General features: G+C 45.3%; 1 non-coding gene across 1 annotated transcript; it reads right to left on the reverse strand.

The window, feature by feature from the left end:
* Nucleotides 1-3,555: 3,555 nt before the first annotated feature.
* LOC123463086 lies at nucleotides 3,556-3,660 on the reverse strand. Its single transcript, XR_006638698.1, has one exon. It is a non-coding gene; the product is annotated as a U6 spliceosomal RNA (small nuclear RNA).
* Between the last annotated feature and the right edge of the window lie 6,423 nt (nucleotides 3,661-10,083).

A 10,083-nucleotide genomic window follows, 5' to 3' on the forward strand; every position in this document is an offset into this window, starting at 1 on the left:
GAGTTTCAGAGGGGAAAATGGGGGGAGGGAGAGCATTACCATGGGATATTGTTTACAATCATGGAAATTGTTGATAAAAAATAATAATAATAAAAGAGAGACTGGTGGGCCCATGTTCACGCATGCATGCATGCACGCATACATATAAATAGATTTTTTTTTAAGTTTCAGAAAAGGACTCGGACATCCCAGTAAGATATCTGTAGTCCACAGAGCCTCCCAGGCGTCCAGGCTTCAACTAAGAAAAGGCCACCACGTGAAGATGCAGAAACGGCTAAAGCTGAGGTATGTCATGAATGTTGACTGACTCCTATCACTTTCTCTCTTCCAGTTCCCTGTCCCTCGAGTTTCATTATGACAGCATTAAGGTTTCTGAGGTTGTCACTATGGAATCTGGACGAAGTAAAGAAATAAACTAAGTGGCTTGACATGGTGGCGCACACCTTTAATCCCAGCACTTGGTAGGTAGAGGTAGGAGAATTGCCATGAGTTCAATGCCACCCTGAGACTACATAGTGATTTCCAGGTCAGCCTGAGCTAGAGACCCAACCTTGAAAAACCAAAAAGAGAAAATAAGCAGGGGGGTGAGTAGGGGGGAAGAAAAGGAAATAAACCAAGTGAGTTTTATTCCTGAGTCTGGCTATATAATGTGGAAGCTGAGGACAACATAAAATATACAGCTGCTAGGCATGGTGGCTTGTGACTTAAATCCCAGCACTTTGGAGGCAGAGGCAGGAGGATCCCTGTGAGTAAGACCACCCTGAGACTACATGGTGAATTCCAGGTCAGCTGGGGCTAGAGTGAGAGACTCTACAATGAAAAACCAAAAAAAGAATTTTTAATTAAAAAGATTCAAGTGAAAAAAAAAAAACACTTGCCTATTGGGTGGAGGCTGGGCTGGGGAGTGGGGACACAAGAATGTACTCTGGTCTTTACCCTAAAGATCTGATAGTGTGGGGGGTTTGATCATGTGTACATGCAATCCCTGCTACTGGGGAGACAGGAGGTGTGGAGCCATGGCTTGAGTGCAGTAGCAAAATCTTATATTTCTGTTAAACATTTTGTGTATTTATTTAATCCCAGCATTCAGGAGGCAGAGGTAGGAGGACTGCTGTGAATTCAAGGCCAGCGTGAGACTACATAGTGAATTCTAGACCAGTTGAGCTAGAGTGTGACCCTTCCTTGGGGAGGAGGGGACCGAGCTACATTCCCAGTCCATAGACTTCTTTTCCTTTCTTTTCTTTTCTTTTCCTTATTTAAGGCAGAGAATGAAGCCAGGTATAGAAAGAGGCATATATATGTATGTATGTATGTATGTATGTATATATATATATATATATATATATATATATATATATATATATATATGGAGAGAGCGAGAGAGAGAGAAAGAGAGAGAGGGAAAATGGGCATGCTATGGCCTTTGGCCACTGTAAATGAACTCCAGATGCATGCACTACCTTGTGCATCTGGCTTATGTGGGTCCTGGGGAATCGAACCTGGGTCCTTTGGCTTTGCAGGCAAACGCCTTAACTGCTAAGCCAGCTCTCCAACCCTAGACTTTTCTTTTTTTCAATTATTTTTTTGACAACTTTCATAATTCTAAACAATATCCCATGGTAATTCCCTCCCTTCCCACCTCTCCCCTTTGAAAGTCCACTCTTCATCATATCCCCTCCCCCTCTCAATCCGTCTCTTTTGTTTTGATGTCATCATCTTTTCCTCCTATTATGATGGTCTTGTGTAGGTAGTGGCAGGTGCTGTGAGGTCAAGGATGTCCAGGCCATTTTGTGTCTGGAGGAGCACGTTGTACAGAGTCCTACTCTTCCTTTGGCTCTTACATTCTTTCTGCCACCTCGTCTGCAATAGATCCTGAGCCATGGAAGATATAGACTTCTTTTCTTATTCAGTGAATAATTCTTACTGAAGGCTGTGATGTACCTAACTGGTAGAGCATGTACTTAGTACGCAGCATGTGCTTATGAGGCAATCTCCAGTTCCCAGAATATCCTTAGTGAGTGTTCTGAGTTCATCAATGAAATATGAGGACAAATGCATCTCTACCAAAGAAAGGTAAAGTGTCACGTTACTAAATGCTTCCAATGTGAAGGAAAATGGGACCAGGGACATTATTTCCAACAAAGTATGGTCTGCAAAGGCTTCATGGATGGAAGGGTTTGGAGACTTGAACCTGGAAAGATGGCTGTTGTTTTCACACACAGAGACGCACATGTTTATTGCAGGGGGAGGAGTAAATTGCGCAGGCGGTTGAGGAGAAGAGAGGAAGCCTCCTTCTCACCCTGCGTGATGTCACTCACCTCCACTGTCAAGCCCAGCTGCCCCCTACCCCCCGAGGTACGGTCTCGCTCTAGCCCAGGCTGCCCTGAAATTCACTCTGTAGTCTCAGAGTGGCGTCGAACTCACAGCAATCCTCCATCCTCTGCCTCCAGAGTGCCAGGATTAAGGGTGTGCCCCACCATGCCCAGCTGATCCCAGCTTTTCCTGGTTCTCCCGCCATCAGTTCGTCCCACTCTGTCACAAGGCTTGAAGCCAGCTGGAGGTTTTCAGTGTCACATTCCGCTGCATGCCACGCTCACCGCGTGCAACCATGTGCCGCACTTTGCTCAGCCATGTGGCACCAGCACAAGACAGAAATTCTAGCATTGCAAAGGTTAAGCAGATGCCCCCTTCTGTTTCCTTTTGGTGGTTTCTGTGGTTTTCAGTTCTGCTAGAATCAGTGTTAAAATTGTTTCTCCTCCTGCCTTGCTCCCAAAGCATCTTGGCTGTGCTTCCCTTGCAGGCAGGGTTTCCCGGCAGTATCAGGCGGCAAAGGGTTCGGTAAGAGGTGCTCTTTAGGGCTGGAGAGATGGCTTAGCGGTTAAGCACTTGCCTGTGAAGCCTAAGGACCCTGGTTCGAGGCCCTGGCATGCCCATTATCTCTCTTTCTCTCTCTCTCTCCCTCTTTCTCTCTCTGTCTGTTGCTCTCAAATAAATAAATAAAAATTAAAAAAAATATTAAAAAAAAAGAGGTGCTCTTTAGCAAGCTTTTCTACAATGTGACTGCGACACCCTGCATCATGCTAAGGCTCTCACGTGCATCATCTCATTTGTCCTCACACAACTGTGAGGTATTTATTCAATTGTTTTTTTTCCCCTTGTGGTGCTGGGATCAAACTCAGCGGTTTGCATACACTAGGCATGCTCTCTACCACGAGGCCACACGCCCAGCCTCTGTTCAACTATTAATGGATGACATCTTTTGTGCCAAGCACGGTGCTAGGACCAGGGAATAAAGCAGTGAGGGGAGGGGCTTATCTCTCTCTCTCTCTCTCTCTCTCTCTCTCTCTCTTTGTTTATTTGTTTTGTTTTTCAAGGTAGGGTCACAGCTCTAGCCCAGGCTGACCTGGAACTCACTATGTAGTCCCAAAATGGCCTTGAACTCACAACAATCCTCCTACCTCTGCCTCATGCCTAGCAATAATATTTTAAAAAACAAAAGACAGGTTAATAAGAAAAGAGCATGACATTTTTTAAAAATGTACATTTCTTTAATTTAAAACTATGAAACGCTTCACGAACTTGCATGTCATCCTTGCACAGGGGCCATGCTAATCTTCTCTGTATTGTTCCAGTTTTAGTATATGTGCTGCTGAAGTGAACATGGCATTTTTTTTATATTGACAACTTCCATGATAGTAAACAATATCCCACAGCAATTCCCTCCCTCCCTGCCCTTTCCCCTTTGAAATTCCACTCTCCATCATATGCCCTCCCCTCTCAATCAGTCTCTTTTGTTTTGATGTCATGATCTTTTCCTCCTATTATGAGGGTCTTGTGTAGGTAGTGTCAGGCACTGTGAGGTCATGGATATCCAGGCCATTTTGTATCTGGAGGAGCACGTTGTAAGGAGTCCTACCCTTCTTTGGCTCTTACATTCTTCCTGCCACCTTGCCTGCAATGGACCCTAAGCCTTGCCAGGTGTGATTGAGATATTTCAGTGCTGAGCACTTCTGTCACTTTTTTTTCTCAATTTTTATTAACATTTTCCATGATTATAAAAAATATCCCATGGTAATACCCTCCTTCTGTCACTTTTTTTTTAGCACCATGGTGCTTTTGAGTCATCCCAAGGGCACTGCTATCTGAAAAGAGAAGCTTCTCTAACCAAAAGCGAAAGTAGCATTAATATATGGGTATGAACATGAAGAGAAGTGCTTACTGGGAAGTTTGGTGAGCATAGTACATACATTTAGCCAGACAGCAGCAGACATTACACCCCCAGGGCTCATGACTAGCCCTGCAGTAGGTTGTTTTTTAATTTGTTCATTTTTATTTATTTATTTGAGAGTGACAGACAGAGAGAGAAAGAGGCAAAGAGAGAGAGAGAGAGAAAATGGTCATGCCAGGGTTCCAGGCACTGCAAATGAACTCCAGATGTGTGCGCCCTCTTGTGCATCTGGCTAACGTGGGTCCTGGGCAATCAAGCCTCCAACCGGGGTTCTTTAGGCTTCACAGGCAAGTGCTTAACCTCTAAGCCATCTCTCCAGCCCTGTTGTAGGTTTTCAGTATCAGGAATGTATTCCCTCCCATAGAGCGGGCCTCCAGTCAAATTAGAGGGCAGCTGGTTTCCCCCATAATAGATGTGGCACTATTACACCCATTGGCTCATTTGTCCTGGCTGGCCAAATATAAAGCTTTCAGTGTCCACTGTTGAGTATATTCACTGGTGATTTCTCTCTCCCATTGAACTGCATGCAGTGTGGCATTATCCAGCTTTCTGTCAGCTGGTCTACATGAAGGAGGTTTTCAGCTCAGTTCCAGAAGGATTTCTCAGTGACTTTGCAGCCCAAGTACAGCATGACATTTATTTAATCAAAGTTTTCCTTGACACTGGAGTCTTCAGAAATTAAGGCCCTAGCCAGACCTGGTGGTGCACACCTTTAATCCTAGCACTCAGGAGGCAGAGGTAGGAGAATCACTGTGAGTTCAAGGCTACCCTGAGACTACACAGTGAGTTCCAGGTCAGCCTGAGCTAGAGTGAAACCGTACCTCAAAAAAAAAAAAAAAAAAAAAGAGGGCTGGAGAGATGGCTTAGGGGTTAATGTGTTTGCCTGCAAAGCCAAAAGACCCAGGTTCCATTCCCCAGGACCCACGTTAGCCAGATGCACAAGAGGGCACACGCAGCTGGAGTTTGTTTGCAGTGGCTAGAGGCCCTGGCATGACCATTTTCTCTCTCTCCCACTTTCTCTGTCAAATAAGTAAATAAAAATAAAATATTTACAAATAATAATAATAAAAGAAATGAAGGCCCAAAGACCAGAGGGAAATGTCTATTTGTCTGCTGAGGTCCCATGAAGAAAGAGCAGCAGGAGAAAATGTGAGTGGGTGTGCTTTAGGGGAACCAGATGGGCGGGGGGGGGGGCGGTGCTTGTCAAGGCACTGTTTGCATGGCCGTCCTTTCTCCCTCCTGGTATAGAGCAAGAACTCTTTTGTAATGAGATCTTGTGATCTGCTACCAGACACAAGGTACATCAGAGGATTTCTTGATGACAAAACCGTTCTTATGGCTCTGGGAAAGGATAATTCTAGTCTCTATAGTGTGGCTTGCAAGAGAATGGAGAGAAAGAAAGGGATTGGGGTATAGTGAAGTGTATAGAATGCCAGTCTGGTATGCACAAGGCCCTGGGTTTGATCCCAGTAACCAGGGAGCCAGGAGAAAAGCAGAAAAAAGGCCAGGAAGCTCTTGCTTCCTTGTGATGCCTGTAACCCTAACACGTGGGAGCCAGAGAAAGAAGATCGGGAATTCAGGGCCAGCCTTGGTGACATAGGAAGTATGGGGCCAACCTGGGCTCTGTAAGACCCTGTCTAAATTTAAAAAAAAAAAAAAATTAAAAGATCTTGCTTGAGTCAGGTGTGTTGGCACACACCTTTAATCTCAGGCAAAGGTAGGAATTTGAGACCATCTTGAGACTACAGAGTGAATTCCAGGTCAGCTTGGGCTAAAGTAAGATACTACCTTGAAAAAAAACAAACAAAAATAACAAATCAATAAAAGATCTTGCTTCAAAACTCCTTTCTTCCAGTTCAAAGTATACAAGCATGTCAGGGCATTCTAATCTGGGCTATTGTGTCTAAGCTGTATGCTTTTGAACAAGTGAATGATGTCATTGATAATTTTTTTTTCCCCCCCGAGGTAGGGTCTCACTGTAGCTCAGGCTGACATGGAATTCACTATGGAGTCTCAGGGTGTCCTCAAACTCATGGCGATTCTCCCACCTCTGCCTCCTGAGTGCTGGGATTAAAGGCGTGCATCACCTCGCCCGGCTCATCTGACACATTTTTAAAAATCCCTCTGGGGCTGGGGATACAGCTTAGTTGGCAGAGAACTTATCTGGCAGGCATGAGAGCCTGAGTTCAATCATCAGTACTGGAAAAAAAAAAAAACAACTTCTGGTTTCTACTTTTTTCTTAATTATTTAAGAGAAATAGAGAAAGAGGCATGGCAAACGAACTCCAGAAGCATGCACCACCTTGTGCAGCTGGCTCATGTGGGTCCTAGGGAATCGAACCTGGGTCCGTAGGTTTCGGAGGCAAGTACCTTAATTGCTAAACCATTTTTCTAGCCCTCTTCTGGTTTTTACATACTGGATAAACAATATCAGTCAAAAACAGGGGCAGGGGGTATGGTGGAACATGCCTTTAATCCCAGAACTTGGGAGACAGAGGTAGGAAGACAGCTGTGAGTTCAAAGCCACTCTGAGACTACATAATAAGTTCCAGGTTAGCCTGGGCTAGAGTGAGATCCTACCTTTGCAAACCACAAAAAAGGGCCGAGAGATGGCTTAGCGGTTAAGGCACATGCCTGCGAAGCCTAAGGATCCAGGTTAGATTCTCCAGGTCCCATGTAAGCCAGATGCACATGGTGGTGCATGCATCTGGAGTTTGCAGTGGCTAGAGGCCATGGCATGCCCATTTTCACTTTCTCTCTGTCTCTAATAAATAAAATAAATCTTAAAAAAATAAATTAGGGGCTGGGGAGATGGCTTAGTGGTTAAGCGCTTGCCTGTGAAGCCTAAGGACCCCAGTTCGAGGCTTGATTCCCCCGGACCCACATTAGCCAGATGCACAAGGGGGCGCATGCATCTGGAGTTTATTTGCAGTGGCTAGAGGACCTGGTGTGCCCATTTTCTCTCTCTCTGTCTGTCTCTCTCAAATAAACAAATAAAGCCGGGCGTGGTGGCGCACGCCTTTAATCCCAGCACTTGGGAGGCAGAGGTAGGAGGATCGCCGTGTGTTCGAGGCCACCCTGAGACTACTACACAGTGAATTCCAGGTCAGCCTGAGCCAGAGTGAGACCCTACCTCGAAAAACCAAAAATAAATAAATAAATAAATAAACAAATAAAAATGAAAATAAAATAAATAAATATATTAGGTTGGAGGGGTGGATTAGTGGTTAAAGCATTTGCCTGCAAAGCCAAAGGACCCAGATTTGATTCCCCAGGACCCACATTAGCCAGATGTACAAAGGGGCACATGCATCTGAAGTTCGTTTGCAGTGGCTGGAGGCTCTGGTATACCAATTCTCTCTCTCTCTCAAATAAATTAATAAAAATAAAAGAAGATAAATAAATTATTTTTAAAAACACAAAAAAGAAAGAAAGCAAGAAAAAGAAAATATTTGAGGGGCTGGAGAGATAGCTCAGCAATTAAGGTGCTTGCTTGCAAAGCCTTAAAACCTATGTTTTATTCCCTGTACCATGTAAAGCCAGAACAAAGTGGTGCATGCATCTGGAGTTTTTGTTTGCAGTGGCTGGAGGCCCTGGTGCACCCATTCTCTCTGTCTCTATCCTCTCACTCTTAAATAAATAAGTAAATAAATAAATAAAAATCTGTCAATAACTATTAAAAAAATTAAAATACCTCCCCCACAAAAGTACCTCACATAACTGGGTGAAGTGGAGCACACCTTTAACTCCAGCAGTCAGGAAGCAGAGGTAAAATATTGCCATGAGTTCAAGGCCAGTCTGGGACTACAGGCAAGCTCAAAAAAATAACAATAAATAAATAAATAAGAAGTTCAGCCTGGAGTAGGCCATGCTTGTGATTCTAGCACTTGGGAGGTAGAGGCAGAAGGATTGTGAGTTCAAAGGCAGCCTCAGCTACATAGAAGATTTGAGGTGACCAGTCTAGGCTACCTGAACCCTGTCTCGAGGAAAAAGGGTGGGGCGAAGGTGCTGAGCAGTTAAGTGCACTTCCTGGACACACATGAGGGCCTGAGACCCCAATTTGAAATCTGCAGATCCGTCCTAAAACAGCTGGGCATGGCCACAAGCCTTTTCCAGTCCTGCGGAGGAGCAGGGGCCGGAGCCTCCAGAGCCCTGGCAAGCTCCAGAATCAGTCAAAACAGAGTCTGACTCAAAACAAGGTCAGGCAGAGAGCAATGGGACAGAACTGCCGACATCCCACTGTGGCCACCACCCCTGCAGGTGAGTGACCCACACCACCGGAGCACCTATGAGGTGCCACAAGGGTACATACAGGTGCATGCCACACCCACCCACACCCACGGGCAAAAATAAAGTAATAATAAACAAAAAAGTCAAGTCTTTGGCAGAGCTGGGCATAGCAGCACAGACCTGTATTCAAGCACTTTGGAAGCTGAGGCAGGAGGATCAGGAGTTAAAGGCCAACGTGTGCTCTATAGCGAGGCCTTGTCTCAGAAGAGGAAGAGGAAGAGCATGAACCGCAGCAAGGCTGGCACTGTGTCTTTCTTTCTTTTTTTTTCGGGGGGGGGGGGTTCGAGGTCGGGTTTCACTCTAGCCCAGGCTGACCTGGAATTCACTCTGTATTTTCAGGGTGGCCTCGAACTCACGGTGATCCTCCTACCCCTGCCTCCCAAGTGCTGGAATTAAAGGCGTGCACCACCATGCCCGGCTAGGCACTGTGTCTTGATGAGAGTAATTGCTCAGCCCACGCACAGCCGGGGTTTGATTCCTTTTTCCTGTCAGAAGCAATCAGCACTCCCTTGCAGCTGCACACTAGGTAAGATTGAAAGTGTCCTGCTTGTACCACAGAGGTGGGTAGAAAGGAGGGCTTTTCTTTCCTTCTTATTTTATTTTAAAACTGTTTATTTGTTTATTTTATTTTATTTTTATTTTATTTATTTATTTATTTTTTGGTTTTTCGAGGTAGGGTCTCACTCTGGTCCAGGCTGACCTGGAATTAACTCTGTCATCTCAGGGTGGCCTTGAACTCATGGCAATCCTCCTACCTCTGCCTCCCGAGTGCTGGGATTAAAGGCGTGCGCCACCACGCCCAGCTTGTTTATTATTTTAATCTTTGTTTATTTTTATTTATTTGAGAATGACAGACAGACAGAGAAAGGGGCAGAGAGATAGAAAGAGAGAATGGGAGCATCAGGGCCAGATGTATATGCCACCTTGTGCATCTGGCTAACGTGGGTACTGGGGAATCTAGCCCCCAGCCTGGGTCCTTAGGCTTCACAGGCAAGCGCTAGCTGCTAAGCCATCTCTCCAGCCTTAGCAAGCAGAGAGAGGGATAGAGAGAAGAGAGAGAATTGGCATGCCAGGGTCTCTAGCCACTGCAAATGAATTCTAAACACAAGTGCCCCTGTGCATCTGGCTTACTTGGGTCTTGGGGAATTGAACCTGGGTCCTTTGGCTTTGCAGGCAAATGCCTTAACCGTTGAACCATATCTCCAGCCCCTTATTTTATTATTTATTAGAGACAGAGAAAGGCAGATATAGAGAGAATGGGCCTTCAGCCACTGCAAACAAATTCCAGACACATGTGCTACCTTGTGCAGCTGGCTTATATGGGTCCTGGGGAATTGAACCTGAGACCTTTGACTTTACAGGCAAGTGCCTTAACCTCTAAGCCATTTCTCCAGTTCCCCCTGCCTTTTTATTTCTTTCTTTTTTTTACATTTTCAAAGATAAGAGCCAGGTGGGTGGCACATGTCTTTAATACCAGCACTTGGGAGGCTGAGGTGGAAGCTCTCTGAGAGTTCAAGGCCAGCTTGGGGCTACAGTGAGATCCAGGTCAGCCTGGGTTAGGAACA

The sequence above is a fragment of the Jaculus jaculus genome, chromosome 8 (assembly GCF_020740685.1).
Source record: "Jaculus jaculus isolate mJacJac1 chromosome 8, mJacJac1.mat.Y.cur, whole genome shotgun sequence".
Lineage (NCBI taxonomy): Eukaryota > Metazoa > Chordata > Mammalia > Rodentia > Dipodidae > Jaculus > Jaculus jaculus.